We start from the raw sequence: 18,537 nt of genomic DNA, 5'->3' as shown, positions 1-18,537 counted from the left end.
ATGATTTTCGATGATTTCAACGCTGCCATATTTGGCAGATATTCCAGCGCCAACCTTAACCATCTTGTCCCTGCCATCTTGTTAAATGAGTTGGCATCTAACAAAGATCGGGTAGCAGGACGGGCGGCATTTTCAAGAAGGGTCATGTAAGTAGGCCTAGTGTAGAAAATGCCACGTGGCAACATCAATATTACCAATAGTTGCACACATTGTACTTCTGGTGCATAGTTTAATGGTGCTTCACTGCGCGTTCAAAAAATCGGTCTGCTTTATGTGAGCAGACGACAGTGTTTACACGATGCGGTGTCCTGTGGCCTGTCTTCCGCATATCATGGCCCGCTCGTCATGGAACTCTTCGGGAATTCACCCGGGGACTCTTTCTCTCCGCTGTGGTCAGCGCGTCCATCAGGTTTGCACATCTTTTTCCTTTTCTCTAACTCCTGTCTGTCCGTCTGTCTGTCTTATCTCTCCCCATCTGCTTTCTTCTTCTCCTCCTTCTTTCTCTCTCTTGTCTCCCTCGATCTGGTTGTAGTGTGTTACTAGGTAATTTATGCTGCTTGAAAGAACATTGCGATAGAATATTCAGAGTAAGTAAACTTTTACAGCACGTTTGGGAGTTAACCCAAAACACACCCATATTCTACAAATCTAGAGAGGTTTAAAACAGCAAAGCCACATAATGTTGGGTGATGTGAAAAAGGACCTTTATTTGAAACCTTTTAATGAACTCTTTCACATCATCATTTTTGCTCGAAAATCGAACTTCAATTAAACAGACGATTAATAGGGCCTACAATGTAATTTATGTTCATTTATTTAAGCATTTTTTTTCAAACGATGTATAGACAATGATAGGCATGTTTTACCATCACCGTTCGCTCTACAGAATGGACTCTATGTGAACATAAAATATCCTGCCTATTGACCCTTAGGCCCACGAGTTCTGCTTACATTTGTCTTTGCAGAGTTAGACAAGAACTTATAGTGATATGGACATGGGGTACATATTTCGTTGTCACTTGTGGTTATATATAGACTAGTAGAGGTAATGGTCACGCAGTTGTCAGTCTGTGCAAGTTTGTCTTTATACTTGGCAGTACTGTTCACCCCGGTAATATAAATGTCTGCGTCTGGGAATTTTCCCATTAAACCATAAGCTCTCCCTATAGATAGTCGTTCACTTCATAAATCACTATAATAAACCACGGAAATGAATCTTCTTATAGTTAATGATTTCTCGTCCTATGACCAACTATATTTTACATTATCTAAGTCAGTCTATACGGACATCAAGAATCTAAACCCTACACACTGGATGACAATATGCTTGTCAGAAAAACGAAAAACCAATACCCATTTTCTCAAATAATAGCATAAGGACATTATGACTTTCTCGCGTCTTAATTACAAAAAGTGTCTTCTTACCTAAAATTTTATCATTGTTTTATCAACACACATAATAGTAATCAGTCCACAGACAACAGTAATATCCTACACGTACAAAAATACAATTAAAAATGGAATGAAAGTTTTCTTACTTATGCAAAAGATAAGGAGAGGCAGTACAGGTTAGTTGCCGAGGTGATGGTGGCAACGAGAAGAATGACGTCATAAGACCGAATTGTTGTTATTACCATTTCAGTTTGCCTTCGAGCACACCACATCCTGCCATCTTCTCCTTTTTAACTTCGACAATGACCTTTGATATAACACTCAGTAATCAAACACTTAATTGTCATGATCTTCGCCTCCGTATTTTGTCATCTCTGTTACCCTGTCTTGCTGTACCCATCACGAGACGTATATACCAATCCTTTAGTATGACAGTAACAAATTCACCACGGTAATAAAAATAATATAAATTGCTAAATAATCTGAGGTCTTCGAATCATGCAACTACGGTATGCTTTTCTGGTTCATCTTGTCCCTTTCACCGTTGGGTCTCCAAAGTGGAGGGTGTCCAGACTGGGACATCTGCCCTGGCTAGTGGCGCCTTTCCAAGAATGATGTACTGTTGCTTCCACGCGGGCGGACAAGAATGTCTAAGGTGTTCAACAAGTTTCTAGGCGTCAAAACTCTGAAAAGCGGACTTGTCATCTCACCAGCAGAAAACTCTCTAAATGTGGACCTCCCGGGAATATCACTGACCTTGAAATTTTGCTTCAACCACGAAATGGATTACCAAGTGAGATGTTATTGTTACCGACAGTAAGTACATATTTCGTTTAACTCACATACCGTTCACACACATTCGTCGGTCGTTAGTCCCACCTGTGTGTGCCGTGTCGAACTTGAAACTCTACGTTCCAGTAAACTGAAACCATGGTGTCCGGCCCTAAATCAAACAAGTACAAGGGGATACCAGGATCTGGCAACTTTTCCTTTAAACTACCAAAGGGTGTAACTGTCCAAAGTACCAGAAAGGCACTGGAAATAATATGCCTATCACGCCTTCTCAATATCGAGACCGACACCGACCTTGAGGACAACCTCATCGAAAAGGACTTGGGTGCGATATACCCTGAGCTAAATCCGGTTATAGTCCGCCATTTTGTCCTCACCCGCACCCGCATTGTACTTGAGAAGGACAATGACATTTCTACTGCCAGCGACCAGTCGTCTCACAATAGTTCAGTTCACCAGCCGAGAGATCGCCTTTGTCAACTGTGCGCCCTTCCCCGTGACTCTTCTGGCCCTCTTTGTATGAAATGCAAATGCCTGCCTCAAAGAGTCGACGACCTAACAATGGAGTTACGTAAAGTGCAGCACGCCATTGATGCCCTGTTGGACATCCCCAAGGCTTCTGCATCAGCCGCACCCCGAACTGCACCCCCCTCAAGTGAACCACCGACACCTCCAGGAACCCTACGAACAGATAAACAAAGTCTCCATCAAAATCCGTCAACTTCTCGTCAGATGCCCCCAAATCGTCAACCACCCCCCAGCCGCCATCTCGCCACAGCAACAACCACGCCCCCACTCGGCAACGGACCTCCCAGTCAACCGAGCTCGCATCCATACTATCCTCAACCCAACCTACCCCTCCGACAGCAACAGTTCGATTCCCACCCGCCTCCCCAAGGTCCTCCTCCCCACGGCCCATCCAACCATCACATGTATCACCTCAACCAGCCACCCCACCCCACGACGTCTCGCGTGTACCATCCCACCCGGCCACTCCAAAAGCGCACAAATACCGACATCCAACGCATCCCTTACAGTTACGCTCTCGACAGACCATCGTACGCATCAGTGCTCCGTGCCCCACCCCTTCAGTTGTATCCCAGCTACCATGGAGTCCCGCTCGGCTGTCAAAATTGCGGAGAGCCCAATCACAGGTCGCAGTCATGTCGCCATGGTATGCAACTTCAGTGTAGTCGATGTATGCAATATGGACACAAAGCGAAACTTTGTCCATTCTAGATTGTCGGCCAAGAAGAGAGTGCCCGTCAGACTGTTCATGGGTCATGCTATGCACGGCATGAGGGTAAAGACAGAGAGACAGGCAGAACAGATAAAAGTATGAAATGTTTTAGTTCTGATAAGTGTAGATATAATGTTGATCAAACCTTGAAATGTATATCTTTGAATGTGAGAAGTGTTGTTAATAAGATGGAAGAATTACAGGCAATCATAGAAATTGAAAATCCCGATATTATGTTTTGTACTGAGACGCACTTGGGGTGTGACGTTATATCAGCTGAGATTTTTCCACAAAATTACAGCGTGTTAAGGAAAGATAGAAATAGACATGGTGGTGGTGTACTTATTGCTCATAAGCAAGAGATATGTGTAACGCATCGCCAAGATTTAGAAACAAATTGTGAAATACTCTGGTGTGAAATGTCTTCTCCAAATAAGAAATCGTTGTTTTTAGGTGTATTCTACAGACCACCAAATAGTTGTATGATCAATATGTATGAATTAGAAAAATCTCTGTCACATATAACCGAAAATGGTAAGAGAAATAAGCAAATTATTCTGACAGGAGATTTTAATCTCCCACAGTTAAAGTGGTCAGACGGGTTTGTTACTGATTTGGACAATTCTCAGTTGACTGATCAAATGTTACATATAATAGAAATGAATTCTTTTTATCAACACATCTCGGAACCAACCAGAATTACAATAACATCTAGTAATACACTAGATTTGTTATTTTCAACTGATCCAACTATGATAAGTGATGTGAAAATTATTTCAGGTATAAGTGATCATGATGCTATTGTTTTTAAGATTCTTTGTAACACACAGATAATGAATCAGAATCGTAGGATGATTTATCTTTACTCAAGAGCTAACTTTGATTCTTATAGAAATGATCTGTTACAATCGCAAATGCACGGTAAATCATGTAATGACATTGAGTCCGATTGGAAAATATGGAAGAGTAGTCTACTAGATGCAGTTGAGAAAAATATACCTAAACGCAATGTAACTATTGGTTCTTACGTACCATGGATTGATAAAGAAGTGAAGAAAATACTTAAAAAACGTAAGAAGTTATATGATATTGCTAAAACAACGAACGCTAAGAATGACCGTGAAAAATTTTCACAAATAAGACGGGAAGCTAAGAAATTGTTGAAACAAAAATATAAGAATTATATGTGTAATACCTTATGTGAGGATATAAAGCAAAATCCGAAAAGATTTTGGAAGTTTGTTAAATCAAAGAAGATTGAACAAAAGACGATATCATCTTTGGTAGTAAACGGAACTCACGTAACAGATGACAAAATGATTGCACATATTTTAAATACACAGTTTCAGTTTACATTCAATGATTCCCAGTTTACTCATCCCCGACTGAACGATTTGTTTTCTTGTGTTCCAGTCATGGAAAATATTGTTTGTGATGTCGCTGAAGTGCGTAAATTATTACAGAATATTGATGTCAGTAAATCCCAAGGACCAGACGGCTTGCCAGCAAAAATATTGAAAGAAGGGTCTGAACAATTAGCCAGTTCCTTATGTAAATTATTCAATGAATCTTTGTCCTCGGGAAAGCTGCCCGTTGACTGGCGAAGAGCTAACATTTGCCCTATATTTAAGAAAGGTGAGAAAAACGACCCAAATAATTATCGTCCAATTTCTATGACTTCTATTGTGTGCAAATTACTTGAAAAGATTGTATGTCGTCGACTTGTTAATCACCTGTCAGTGAACAATATATTGTGTGACGGTCAGCACGGTTTCCGTGAAAAGCGCTCATGTGAGACACAATTGATCGAAGCTATTCACGATTGGTCAAGTGCGATGGACTCAGGCTCCCAAGTGGATATCGTCTTTTTAGATTTCGCCAAGGCGTTTGATAGTGTTCCGCACAGTCTTTTAGAAATTAAATTACAAAGGTACGGTGTAGTAAACTCCAATTTGAAATGGATCATGAATTTTCTAGAACATAGAGAGCAGAGGGTTGTGCTCAACGGGGAATGTGCCGACTGGGTTGATGTTAAGTCTGGTGTCCCGCAGGGAACCATCCTTGGTCCGATTTTGTTTTTATGTTTCATAAATGATATTACTAATGATATATCTTCCAATATTCGTCTTTATGCAGACGATTGCATTTTGTATAGGTGTATTAATTCACTTGAAGACTGTGACGATTTACAAGGAGATCTTGATGCTTTGGGTATATGGTCTAAGACATGGCATCTTGACTTTAATGTTAATAAATGTAAGATTATGAAAATGTCACGGAAAAGAACAAAATATGATTATGATTATGTTTTATGTGAAAAGAAATTAAGTATAACTCATTCAGAAAAATATCTAGGAATAATTATCAATGAAACACTCAACTGGAACGATCATTGTAATGAAACGTATGTTAAATGTAATAAAATTATTGGTGTCATAAAAAGGAATTTTTTACATTGTCCCTCACATGTTTTAATCAGTTTATATAATTCTCTTATACGTCCATGTTTAGAATATTGTGCTGCTGCATGGGATCCATACAGATTATCTCACATTAACATACTTGAGCGTGTTCAGAAGAGGTTTGTTAGATTATTGTTTCGTGACTGGGAAACAGGTTATGATACGTTGTTGCAAAAGATACATTTCTCGAAATTAATTACAAGACGTAAGTATTTCAGACTTATAATGTTTTACAAAATGATAAATGATATAGTGAATACTGGACAACAAAGAATTACACGAGAGAACAGATTTGGTAGAAATGATCATAATAAGAAAGTATATATCCCGTTTGCAAGAACTGATTATTTCAAATGTTCTTTTTATCTCAAGACTTCACAAGAATGGAATTCATTGCCAAGTAACATTGTAGCCAGTACATCTCTTTCTCGCTTTAAATATTTATTAAGACAGTTTTTATGTATGTGAATTCATCCTACAATGTATCATGTATATCATATAAGTCTCATTTGATGAATTTTAACCTTACTCTGTCCGGTGCAATATTAATGTGCATATACTATGATATAGACTTTTTTTTTTTAATGTATTCGTCCATGTTTTAATATTCCGCTAGTATACCCTGCAATATGGTTTGTTGTCTTAGATGATTATTCCTCTCTTGCGATATCACTTATTTACATTTTATCCTGGTTACCCATTTTTTGTGCAATATATTGCTGTTCAGAAGGCCAGAGTTTGATTTCATTGTCATTTTACAATAACTGTATTATATTTGTACCTATATGTATTTAGATTTTTGTATTTCAATGTTCCAATCATAATTTTTAATTTGTTTAATTTTGTGATGATGTTCTCCAGGGGTGCAGACATGCATGGGTATTCGTACCTTTTTTTGCACCCCTAGACATGTTGTTTTTGATTTGTCTGAATAAATACAATACAATACAATACAATACAATGTCCGCTGCCTTTTCTGCGATCATAATGGTCGGGGCATTCAAATTCCCACTTACAATGCTCGGCATTATAGAAGCGTCCACCACCCTGAGATTCTTAACACCGAAGACGCGGGTATGGCTGTCCACAACTGCCATTGGATCATCCTCTGATCCCATCTTGCAGGTGCATGATGGATGATAGGCACTTATGGCGTTTGCACGGATGAAGGCATCGATCTCAGCATCCGTCTGGACAGATGGCCCCGGCTGCAACTCTTCGGCACGGAAGGGATCGAAGGCAGGTTGTGCAAGAATCTCACGAGTGAGCTTGACACACTCCCGCATTTCCCATCTGTCAATTTCTGTTGCAAGGTGGTTTGGATCCAAGAGTGGATGTTCCGATGGATCTTTAGACTTCAGCTTTATGGTCCCCCTGCTTGTGGCCCTCATGTTTCCTACCTGAACTTGGAAGGCATGGCAATTTCCAGGCTCACGACCATGGTCATTTACAACTGAAGGCAAAAAGTGGAACTGGATGTCTGGGTGCTCGACGTTGGGCCGACTGCGGATGAAGCCCCCAACTTCAAGGTGGGAACTCGCACCAAGTCCATTCTGAAACAGGAACCACTGGACACCAATTCGAATCATGTTGTGGGGGAACTTCCACTGTGCAGTGTATAGGGTTATAGGCTGAGTGCATCGATGTTGTACGTGGACGTCCAGGTGTTCTTGAAGATTTTGCCCAACACCAGGAAGGTGGGCTACAACTGGAATACCCAGACCTGTCAAGTCATCAGCATTTCCAACGCCAGAGAGCATGAGAAGCTGAGGAGAATTTATGGCTCCGCCACTCAATATCACATCTTCTGCAACCCTGGCAACTTTCCTGACTTTGTTCTGCATGTATTCGACACCAACTGCCTTGTTTCCATCAAATATGATTCTATGGGCTAAAGATTGCAAGCTGATAGTGAGATTATGCCGCCTCTGGACACCTCCTTTTCGAAGGTAGCCATTGGAAGTGTTCCATCTTACACCCTTGTGGATAGTGAGGTCCATGTATCCAAAGCCCTCTTGCTGGAAGCCGTTCATATCGTCGGTGAATGGATACCCACTCTGTAATCCGGCTTCAATAAAAGCCTCACAGAGAGGGTTGTTGGTCTTACCCCTTGAAACATTGAGTGGGCCACTGCCCCCACGGTAGTCATTACCCCCAAGTTCGTGGCACTGTGCATGTTTGAAGTATGGAAGGCAGTCCGCATAGGACCAACCTTTTGCTCCTTCATTCTCCCACCTGTCATAGTCATAGGGATGCCCTCTAACATAACACATAGCATTGATGGAAGAAGATCCACCAAGCACCTTGCCCCTGGGCCAGTACATCTTTCGGTTATCCAGGTGGGATTGAGGAACAGTATAGTAATACCAGTTGTACCGCTTACTGCTCAGAGGATACTTGAGGGCAGCAGGCATGTGTATCTGCCAAGTGTGATCCTTCCGCCCAGCTTCCAAGAGAAGAACTTTGTTGCTGGGATCTGCTGAGAGGCGGTTGGCAAGGACGCATCCCGCTGATCCTGCTCCCACTATGACATGGGTAAACTCATCGGAGACATCTTTCGTCTGCACACTGAACGGTCGACAATGCCGAATGTAATGTGACGCCCCAAGGTTCCTCAGACCTGGACATAGAATAAAACAAACAAACATAACAACTCCTTGACAAAGAATGTTGGTTGGGGTTATCATTAAAGGGGCATCATCGTATAGCATAAAACACTGAATTTATAAGCCTTAAATTTGCTGTGTGGGGAATCGTATTCACCACCTACAAATTGCTGTTGACTTATAAACAAACAACTGCCATTCAGGAACTCATTGACAAGAGTACAATAGATCAGAAAAAAAACAGCTTCCGTTATTCTAATCATTGTAAACCCAGTGGCCACATTATTACAATCGGTTTATAGTGTTGAACATAAGTATGACATGGATAAGAGCATGGATGTCCAGTCCTGTGTACGTCCAACGTTATTCATACTACATATCTCAGGTTACCAGTTCTTGAACAAATGAAAACAAATAAGTGACACGATATATAAACTATATTAAAAATATACCTAATTTTATTTTGAAGTTTAGACGATCAGGTGTCAGATGTCCGACTCATCATGTTTTTATGTAATTCCACGCTCTTCCAGTGAACTCGAATCAAATCAAATTCAGTACTAACAGAAAAAAAAAACCACCAAAAACACAAAAACTTGTGCCATCCAGCCCGTTATCCTCTAATCTGTATGTCTTTTCATAGCTGGTTCTGCTTTGGTAGTCCACTTTATGCAACACAAACTTGCATAGTACTTAGCACTGTACTTTTGGTTGTCGGTATACATATAGGCCTATCATGCTTATAGTAGGTCCTATGCATACATACTTTGACACAACTTATCAGCACAGTCACGAATGTTTTCAGTTTAAACATGATGTGCTGCTTGATTATCTTTTCTCGGCTTTGATTTTGTTTTTCAAATGGGACTCTCCTATCAAAATGCATTATCAAAGAATAGAATCTGATGTTAAACTATATTTTAGCCATATGATTCCTAAAAGTACGATGGAATAAACTAAGATGAAGAGCTATAATGTCACACCCCCTTCTTTTTTAAATTGTTTTCTTCATTACTGTTTTCTTCATTACTGCGCTTAGCCAAGCAACTGTATTTTGCAAATCAGTTTGAAAAATGCAAGTTTGACATTAAGAGTACGTGGAGGGTGATAAACACAGCTTTGAAATCTAGCACTGTTACAAATTCCCCTACTCATATTTTGAATGACGGCCATCAAGTTGATGATCCACAGGAAATGGCCGATGTATTTAATGATTACTTTGTTAACTTAGGACCTGATCTTGCTAGCAAAATACCAAATACCCAGACAACTTTTCATTTTTTTTTTAAAGACAGGAATGTACAAACCATGTTTTCATTCCTATTGTTGAAGAAGAAATCAAAGAAATTGTTGATAACCTAAATATTAAGAAAAGTATAGGTAATGATGGTATTTCGGCTTTTCTTCTGACGAATATAATAAATGAAATTATTTCTCCACTCACTTATATTTTCAATCAATCTTTATCTAGTGGCAAAGTCCCAGATAATATGAAAATCGCTCGAGTTGTTCCCATATACAAAAAGGGTCCAAAAGAATGTGTGAGTATACAACTACCGCCCGATATCTCTCTTAACCTCAGTCTCAAAAATTCTTGAAAGGCTTGTTTATAAACGAACTCTTAGATTTCTTGTTAATTGCAATATTCTTTCTAATTTCCAATGTGGATTCAGAAAACAGCATAGCACAACTCACGCATTATTAGCCTTCATTGATAAAGTAGCTCATGCTTTAGATGATGCTTCCCACACCATCGGTGTTTTTCTCGATTTTTCGAAGGCTTTTGATACCATTGACCATCAAATTTTGCATTATAAGTTAAGCCATTACGGTATCCGTGGGAGGACTCTAGAGTGGTTTAAAGACTATCTCACAAACAGAAAACAATTTGTTTACATAAATGGCTATGAGTCAGGTATGACGTCAACTTCTTGCGGTGTCCCCCAGGGTTCTCTTCTTGGCCCACTTTTATTCATCCTGTACATCAACGATCTCCAAAATTCGTCACAGATTCTTTCTTTTATTTGTTTCGCTGATGATACAAATCTATTTCTGTCTCACCGCAATCCCAATACCCTTGTAAGTATAATGAATAATGAATTGAAATCTGTTCAGTCCTGGATTTACGCTAACAAGTTATCATTAAATGTTGATAAAACACATTATATGTTATTTAGCAATTCCTTGCAAGTTATTCCTGATGATGTCAAGATTAATGATATTAACCTAACCCGAGTAGATAGTACAAAGTTTTTAGGATTTTACATCGATAGTGACCTTTCCTGGAAAACTCACTTTAATTTTTTAAGCAAAATTTTGTCACGAAATACAGGAATCCTAAACAAACTGAAACATTTTTTGCCCAACCATATCTTGCAGATTGTATATTCAACCATGATTTCCCTATATCTTAATTATGGAATTCTTGCGTGGGGTAACGCATCTAAATACTTACTGGATTCACTTTTTCTTCTTCAAAAGCGAGCGATCAGAATTATTAACCATGCTGGGTATTTATCTCACACTAACGCCTTATTTCAGAAAAATAAGATTTTAAAACTGATAGATTTGTTTGGTTATAATTTAGGTATTTTTATGTATAAATTTTCCTCAAAAGATCTTCCTGGTGTCTTTTTACAGATGTTCATAAGAAACAATTCTGTCCACCACTATCCAACTCGCCAGAGTGACGCTTATCACCTTCCACGAACTCGAACAGTTTTCGCTAAAAACACAATTATGTATACAGGTCCTAAATATTGGAATGATCTCCCAACAGAGGTTAAAAGCTGTCTGTCATTATCATCCTTTAAGCGTAAACTCAGACAGCATGTATTGAATAGCTACAACACACAAGTGCACTAAAATTCCTTTTTATTATTGCTGATGGCTGCTCTGTTATACTACTTGGTTGTTGCCATGTGAACAGACTCATGCATATACATTTTAGTTGCATGCTCTCTCAAATTCCTTCCCATCGGTGTTTTTCCTTCCACTTCTAGTAAGACCTTGGTCGTGTCGCATAGTTTCCCCTCCTTTCTTTCTTTCCTTTCTTTTATGCATCATTGCAGCTGGCTGGTATATCACATATAGGAATTATTGATCCATGTCATCCATTTTTCAAATCTTTCCCCGTGTCTATGGAAGCCGGAATGTTTAAACCTTAATAGTACTTAAGTATTTACGTCATTATCATTCCCATGTCTAAATTGCTATTAGAGCAACTGCTATAGTGTGCAGCATGTGGTTACTTGTTCTCATTTTATCACACACATAAATGCATGTGAGAAGAATCTTCTGAGCCCCGAGTAATAGTCATTCTCTTTTGTTTATCCTTACTTTTGGTCTTAATTGTACCCGTGCTCCTCATCCTGTTCCCCTTACTAGGCTTTTGTTGGGACCTACACTCAACAAGCTTTGCTTTTTAGTAGGTTCCATCGTATTTCTCTTCGCATCCTTTACTTTGATTGAAAATGACACATCGACCGTTATGTATTACTTTTGTATTCCTATTTCTTCATGTATATATCCAAGCTGGACATTCTGTATTATATTTTGTTATATACCATGTATTTTCCATCGAGAAATACGAAAAATAAATTGAAATTGAAATTGAAAAATAGAGTAGTCAGAGTATGTGGAAATAATTATGTTGGGCTATGTAATCATTGTTGAAAAAAAAAAGAAGAATGGAAAATAAATGAATTGAATTGAATCATTAATACATGGGTGATGCTGCAAGTTTGACCTATTGTATCTGCTGAGAATAGTTTGACGAGTGTTGTTTGCAGTCGGTTTCATACTCGTGAGTATTTTTTTTAATATGATTTATAGCTATAAGATACTACTTATTGAACCGATTTTTATCAAAGGCATAACTTACCATTTGCAGATTAGCCCACCTTTCGTGCGTCAAATAATTGTAAAATGTGAGTTAGGAATAGAAAAAACCAACGTAAAACTTTGAATCAGTATGATTAATGTTAAATATTGTTAGATTTAAAAAATGTGAACAATATATAATACAAATGTTTTAAGACTAAACCTTATACAGTTCTGGTTTAATGAGAAAAATAGCGATATCGCCATATGTTTTAGGCTTTATTGTAAAACTTTTACATAGTAGGATGTTTTATGATACAACTGACTTAAGAGATATGTATTAGATGTGCTATCTCGAACATTTAAATCACTGCTCCCAATGGTAAACAGCATCTTTAACTTTACCTTTTTGTTGTAATCTTTGATTCGCTTTCATTGGGATTCTAAACATTTGGCAGTGCCACTTGATTGACTTTCTGTAAGTTCATAAATCAAACATTTTGTAAACCTTAGTCCAAATCCCCACACAAACACACGCAGACATGCATGCACCCCACAAAAGGCGCCCAACTGCTGATCGCGACACTCCACCAATTGGTACATGTACTCCCGAAATATTGTGTGATTCAGACGCCATCAACGTCCGTGGTAGGCACATTGCATGCATGGATGCTGCGAATACAGTCCAGGAACTACACTAGGTAAACCTATGTGGCAGCTTTTATACCTTGGGTTCATTGAGAAACCGCTGCATCTGTACTCACCTTGCCTGGCTACTGCTGATATTGTAGATAAATTTGTGGTAAATGTCATATTAATCCTCCTGTTACAGACCCGGATACAAAGAGATTCAACGCATACCAGTCGCTGTCTGTGAGAGTGGAAAGATGGTAGGTTTTCTCAGACGTGTGTGTGAAAGTAGATGACTTATGTTCTGAAATGAAGAGACAAAAGATTTAAAAAAATCACTTTTACAACGATGTTGGGTTATATTGCTCCTTGATACATTATATTCAAAACATTGGCACAGTTTCAAGCACGCTTATGAATAAAGTAGACTTTGCATGTACCTTCATAAAGAGTTCCTTTCCGAAAGGTACTTAATCTGTCTTTTTTCGCAGGTTAGATCCATTGGCAGAAATACATTCAACTCAGTAGTCCCATATAGAAAAAGTCTTCAAATTATTTACATTCTTGTGAGAAAATGAAGAAAGTCAGGCCGATACAAAATGAGTTTTGTTCCAAAATCTGTGTAATCCGTATGTATTTTGTTCCAAAAGGTGCTATATCCAGCGGGTTCCGAGCAAAAACAAGTGTGCATGCATGACCGGACTTCGAACTGAGTAACACCAGACTGGCGAGCTTCTCGGGCTAGCTTTCATATTTGTGCTATAGTTTCCGTGATTACCCACATATTACGAGATTGTTAACTGAGGAATGTTTTGATTACCATGCATAAATATTCCTTTGAGAGACGAAGAAAACAGATGAAAATTGTATGGAGATAACTTCTGAGAAAAGTACACAAAGTCGTGGAAACTAGTCTCTTAATCGTATTTACATGTTGTACTTTTCCGTACTAGAAGTTTTGTTCCAAAAGTTGCTAAATCCACAATATCCACCCAAACACTGCTTCTTTAAGATTTAGTCTAGTCATTGATTTTTCTGAGGCACATTTCCTTACCACATCATAAGGTACTTCCACTGGAAGTGAATTTAGCACCTATTTCATCAGAGTTTCGTACAGTCACTTATGCCGTCTTCTTATACCGAGCAACCCTACTGGAAAGAACACAGTGTCCCACCGTCTGTCCACAGTGTGGTCATATAGTCGATTATGCATGTGAAAACGCTCGAATTTAACAGTGTGAAGATGAATTCACACTGTGGTGTGGTTTTCACAGAGTGTTCACATAGTAATGCTTTGTTTCACACTGTAAATTGATGACTCACACTGTAAATTGATGACTCACATTGTGTTTACACTTTTAAAACGCTCGAGTTTAACAGTGTAATGAGATTTCACACTGTGTTTCACACTGTAAAGGGCTTTTTACACTTGTAAATTTTTGCTTAGCTCCGGACCAACGGTGGGGCTAAGGAGGGGCCTTAACCCCACCGTTGGTACGGGACTATCCTTAGCCCACTTTCTGTTTACACTCGTTTTTGCCAAAGTGGGCTAGCCCCACCGATAGTACGGTACTATCTGGCCCTGCAAAATAGCAGGGGTTAGCACCGCAATTGCGGTGCCAAACAAGTGAGTGTAAACAGAACGAAAAAATAATCCTGGGCTAAGCGACGGAGACGAAGTCCGACCCTCACTGACCAATCAGAAACGAGGTAATCTAGTGCTGCCGGTGCGTGCGTGTACGTGTACAGTACACAGCGCAATTATGAATATTCATGTGGTTTGGAAAGTCCGGGGCTAAGAAATACGAGTGTAAAAAGGTCAGTTTTCTCCTTAGCCCCGGACAAGAGATAGTACGGGACTAATTGGCGAGTGTAAAAAGCTGAAAAAATGGTACGGGACTAACTATAGTCCTGGGTCAGAGAAAGTCCGGGGTTAAGAAACACAAGTGTAAAAAGCCCTTTTGACACTGTGTTCTTTCCAGCAGGAAAGGCCCAAATGAGCAACAAGGAATGCTGTTTAATGGCTGTAGGGCACTTCTGCCCCTTTACATCATGATATCAATATCAAAAGTCAGTGGTAGTGACAATGCATAGGTTGAACAAGGTGTAGTCACTGCATATCAGACTGCCAAGTACCGAACATGCCGAATGAAAGGTTGACTGAGAAAAGTGAATGAATCGTTTTTCAGATGTCAAGATAGCATGAAAAAGAGAATAAAAATAATCATACATGTTTGTCTGCTTCATGGGGGGGGGGTCTTTGTACTTCCCGACCACCTCGACCTTGTCATCCGTTTTGGTATAGAGCGGGATCTGGCATACCCTCCCCATTGTCATCCGTAACATTTCTAATGATGCGAGACATTTCTTTTCTTTTTTTTCTACCGCATTCTCTCTCTCTCTCTCTCTCTTTGCCGCACTAACAAATAAGTCAATCAGGAATTATGGTAGGGCCCTCTGACAGAGCAGTGGCAATACTGTAGAGGCTACACTGATGGATAACGAAAAATTAACAAATATGGGATCACTTGCACACAGTGTTCACATTTCCCGTCACGATGCCTTTTAACGTTGGAATTTTCATCATTTGTTTATGTAGGCCTACCCCTGCGAATAAAGTACCAACAACTTTTCAACCCAGTGCCTATTCAAGAGAAACCATTTTGGTTCATACGTATCTCACTATGCAGAGTGATTTGTACGTATCACCTTCACGAGCTGATTCGCTAAAAATACAAATTATGTTTACAAGACTGCAAATAGCTACGTATCTTCAAATGTCTTAAAATGTAAGGGAATTCTTATTCAACGATTACTCTCTTGAATTTGATATGCATGGATCTCAAATAATAATGGGCTTCCGTGGAGACATGTAGGGGAACCCGGGGCAAAGAGGAACACAGGGCAAAGTGAAACACCCCATTAAACCTAAATACATTCAGTCTTGAATCTAAAGCTTATGCACCAAGATACCTCTACGGATGCTCCATCTTTTGATATCAGAGCTGTGTAAATAAATAATTGTATGTGTGTCTTTAGGGAAAATATCTGTCTTGCATACCTCCAAACCAAGAAATGATGATTATATATTTTATGAGGGAGAAAGATTTGCGGTGACACCATGTGTATGTAGTCCTTGCTCTTAGGCAGAAGAGCCTAGAAAGAGGAGAAATGAAGAGGGAAGCGACATATGGGGGTTGTGAAGAGGGCAAAAAGTGAAGAGTGGGGGACAGTAACGGGCTAGAAGTTGAAGTTGCACTAGTGGAGACGGTAGAGAAAGGAACACAGAGAGTGGCAAGGAAGAATAGTGTGAGAATCAAGTATAAGATGTTCGGACATCGTTAGAAGGGGAAAGGTGAAATAGAAGGGAAGAGGAAGAGGAAGGAGTTGAATGTTGGAGAATCATGGAGATAGGGGAGAGCAGTGAAGATTCATGAAACCAAGAGAGGAAACGAAGTCGGCGAACAGTGGCTATGGAAAGCGGAATCAGTGGAGAAAGGACGAATAATCCTTCAAAGGAACGGTAAGTAGAGGGGAGATGAGAATATGTTGAGAGAAGGTAGAGAGAGAGAGAGAGAGAGGGGGGGGGGGGGAGGGGGCAAAGAAAAGAAGAAGAAAAGAACAAATTGAAATTCGAGACGTAGTTATTCTTATAACTAGACATCTTGCTCTACTTTCACTAGCACCTTTACTCAGTGATTCATTTTCTCTTTCCTCTCTCTCTCTCTCTCTTACACTTTTGTCTGTTTCTACGCTACTTATCTTCTTCTTTTCTTTTCTTTTCTGTTTCTCCTCTTTATTCTTTTTCTTTCTTTTTATTTCTTCCTTCCATACAACCCAACGGTCCTTTTCAGGACCACTAGTATTGATTTACACATTTATTTACAGATTATTTCTCTTGTCTTCTCTCCTCAGGTCTACACGTCAACCTTATTTTAATTTCTCATTTTTGCATTTCTCCCACAGAAACCTTTTCAGGAATTAACTTTTATCAGTTTTCCATTTTTTTTTTCTCCTCCGCAGCATTTATTTCTAGGATCCACAGTAGCTCACTCTAATTTACGTCTCGAATTTCAATTTGTTCTTTTCTTCTTCTTTTCTTTGCCCCCCCCCCCCCTCTCTCTCTCTCCCTTCTCTCAACATATTCTCATCTCCCCTCTACTTACCGTTTCTTTGAAGGATTATTCGTCCTTCCTCCACTGATTCCGCTTTCCATAGCCACTGTTCGCCGACTTCGTTTCCTCTCTTGGTTTCATGAATCTTCACTGCTCTCCCCTATCTCCATGATTCTCCAACATTCAACTCCTTCCTCTTCCTCTTCCCTTCTATTTCACCTTTCCCCTTCTAACGATGTCCGAACATCTTATACTTGATTCTCACACTATTCTTCCTTGCCACTCTCTGTGTTCCTTTCTCTACCGTCTCCACTAGTGCAACTTCAACTTCTAGCCCATTACTGTCCCCCACTCTTCACTTTTTGCCCTCTTCACAACCCCCATATGTCGCTTCCCTCTTCATTTCTCCTCTTTCTAGGCTCTTCTGCCTAAGAGCAAGGACTACATACACATGGTGTCACCGCAAATCTTTCTCCCTCATTTACTTCACCATGCAAACCTTCAAACAACACATATATATTTTATGTTAGATTATCATGCTTATCTGAAATCGTATCTCGAAAACGTGTTTGCAAGCAGTTAATAACTATAAAAAAAATGCTCGCAGCACCATTTCTCAAGTAATAATGAACTGCCTTAATCAGTAGCACTTTTGGGAGAAATAGGGAGATCACACTTACCTCATTTTATGGGTAGTGCTGCCTTGAGGAGAAGATCAGAGACATGTTATGAGCCAGAATTGTTCGAGTGTCTTTTTTGAGTCGGTTCCTGGGTACGTTTTACTTGTCTGGAATCTTATCTGCTTCTCTCTGGTATCAGCTTTCAATTTTTGTAACGGGATGTTCATTTCATTCGTGGGCTTACGATTGTTTGAGGTTTAGTGGGGCGTGGATGAGTAGATCTCTTTGGGCGTGGGCTAATACTGCACCGTGCCTGTGTGTGTGTGTGTGTGTGGTCGGGGGAGGGGGTGGAGTGTTGTGTAGGTTGCTTGGTGTCTTGTGTTTTTGGTGCGTGAGTTTAAAACACACAACACACTAGAACACAAACACACACACACACACACATACATACACACTTTGGCTTTCTTTTAATGGAGTTGTTTACAATAACGTTGCTAACACAGTGGCTGCTGACAATGTCACGTTAAAGGTAAATAATAATTTTGAAATTGGAAGATGCCTGTTTGTTGTGTCATTAGATTATTTATCATTTCAGCTTCAAGAGGTGGGTGAATACTTCCTTGTACCATTTATTTTCCCAAATTCGGATATGTTGTACTTTCGACAATTATCTTTCAAGTCAGCATCATTGTTTGGCAATTTGATGACGTCATTATATTGAAAATGGTAATAGATGCAAAGTATTAAAATTTGCCAATTTTACTTGTTATGTCTATGGGAGATTTTTCCCCCTTCATTCATTGTCTTGGCAACGTTCTGCAAGCTGTATCCAATTTGATTTTCCTGCATTTCCTCTGA

At 39.5% G+C, this 18,537-nt stretch overlaps 1 pseudogene; it reads right to left on the bottom strand.

The window, feature by feature from the left end:
• Positions 1-1,930: 1,930 nt before the first annotated feature.
• Positions 1,931-13,127, bottom strand: LOC139726584 (choline dehydrogenase, mitochondrial pseudogene; annotated as a pseudogene).
• Positions 13,128-18,537: the final 5,410 nt, after the last annotated feature.

This window comes from Diadema antillarum, unplaced genomic scaffold (genome assembly GCF_040938485.1).
Source record: "Diadema antillarum isolate AM-2024a unplaced genomic scaffold, OU_Dant_1.0 seq00000090_RagTag, whole genome shotgun sequence".
Lineage (NCBI taxonomy): Eukaryota > Metazoa > Echinodermata > Echinoidea > Diadematoida > Diadematidae > Diadema > Diadema antillarum.
Note: the sequence above shows the minus strand (reverse complement) of the source record. Positions and strands in the feature narration are given on the sequence as shown.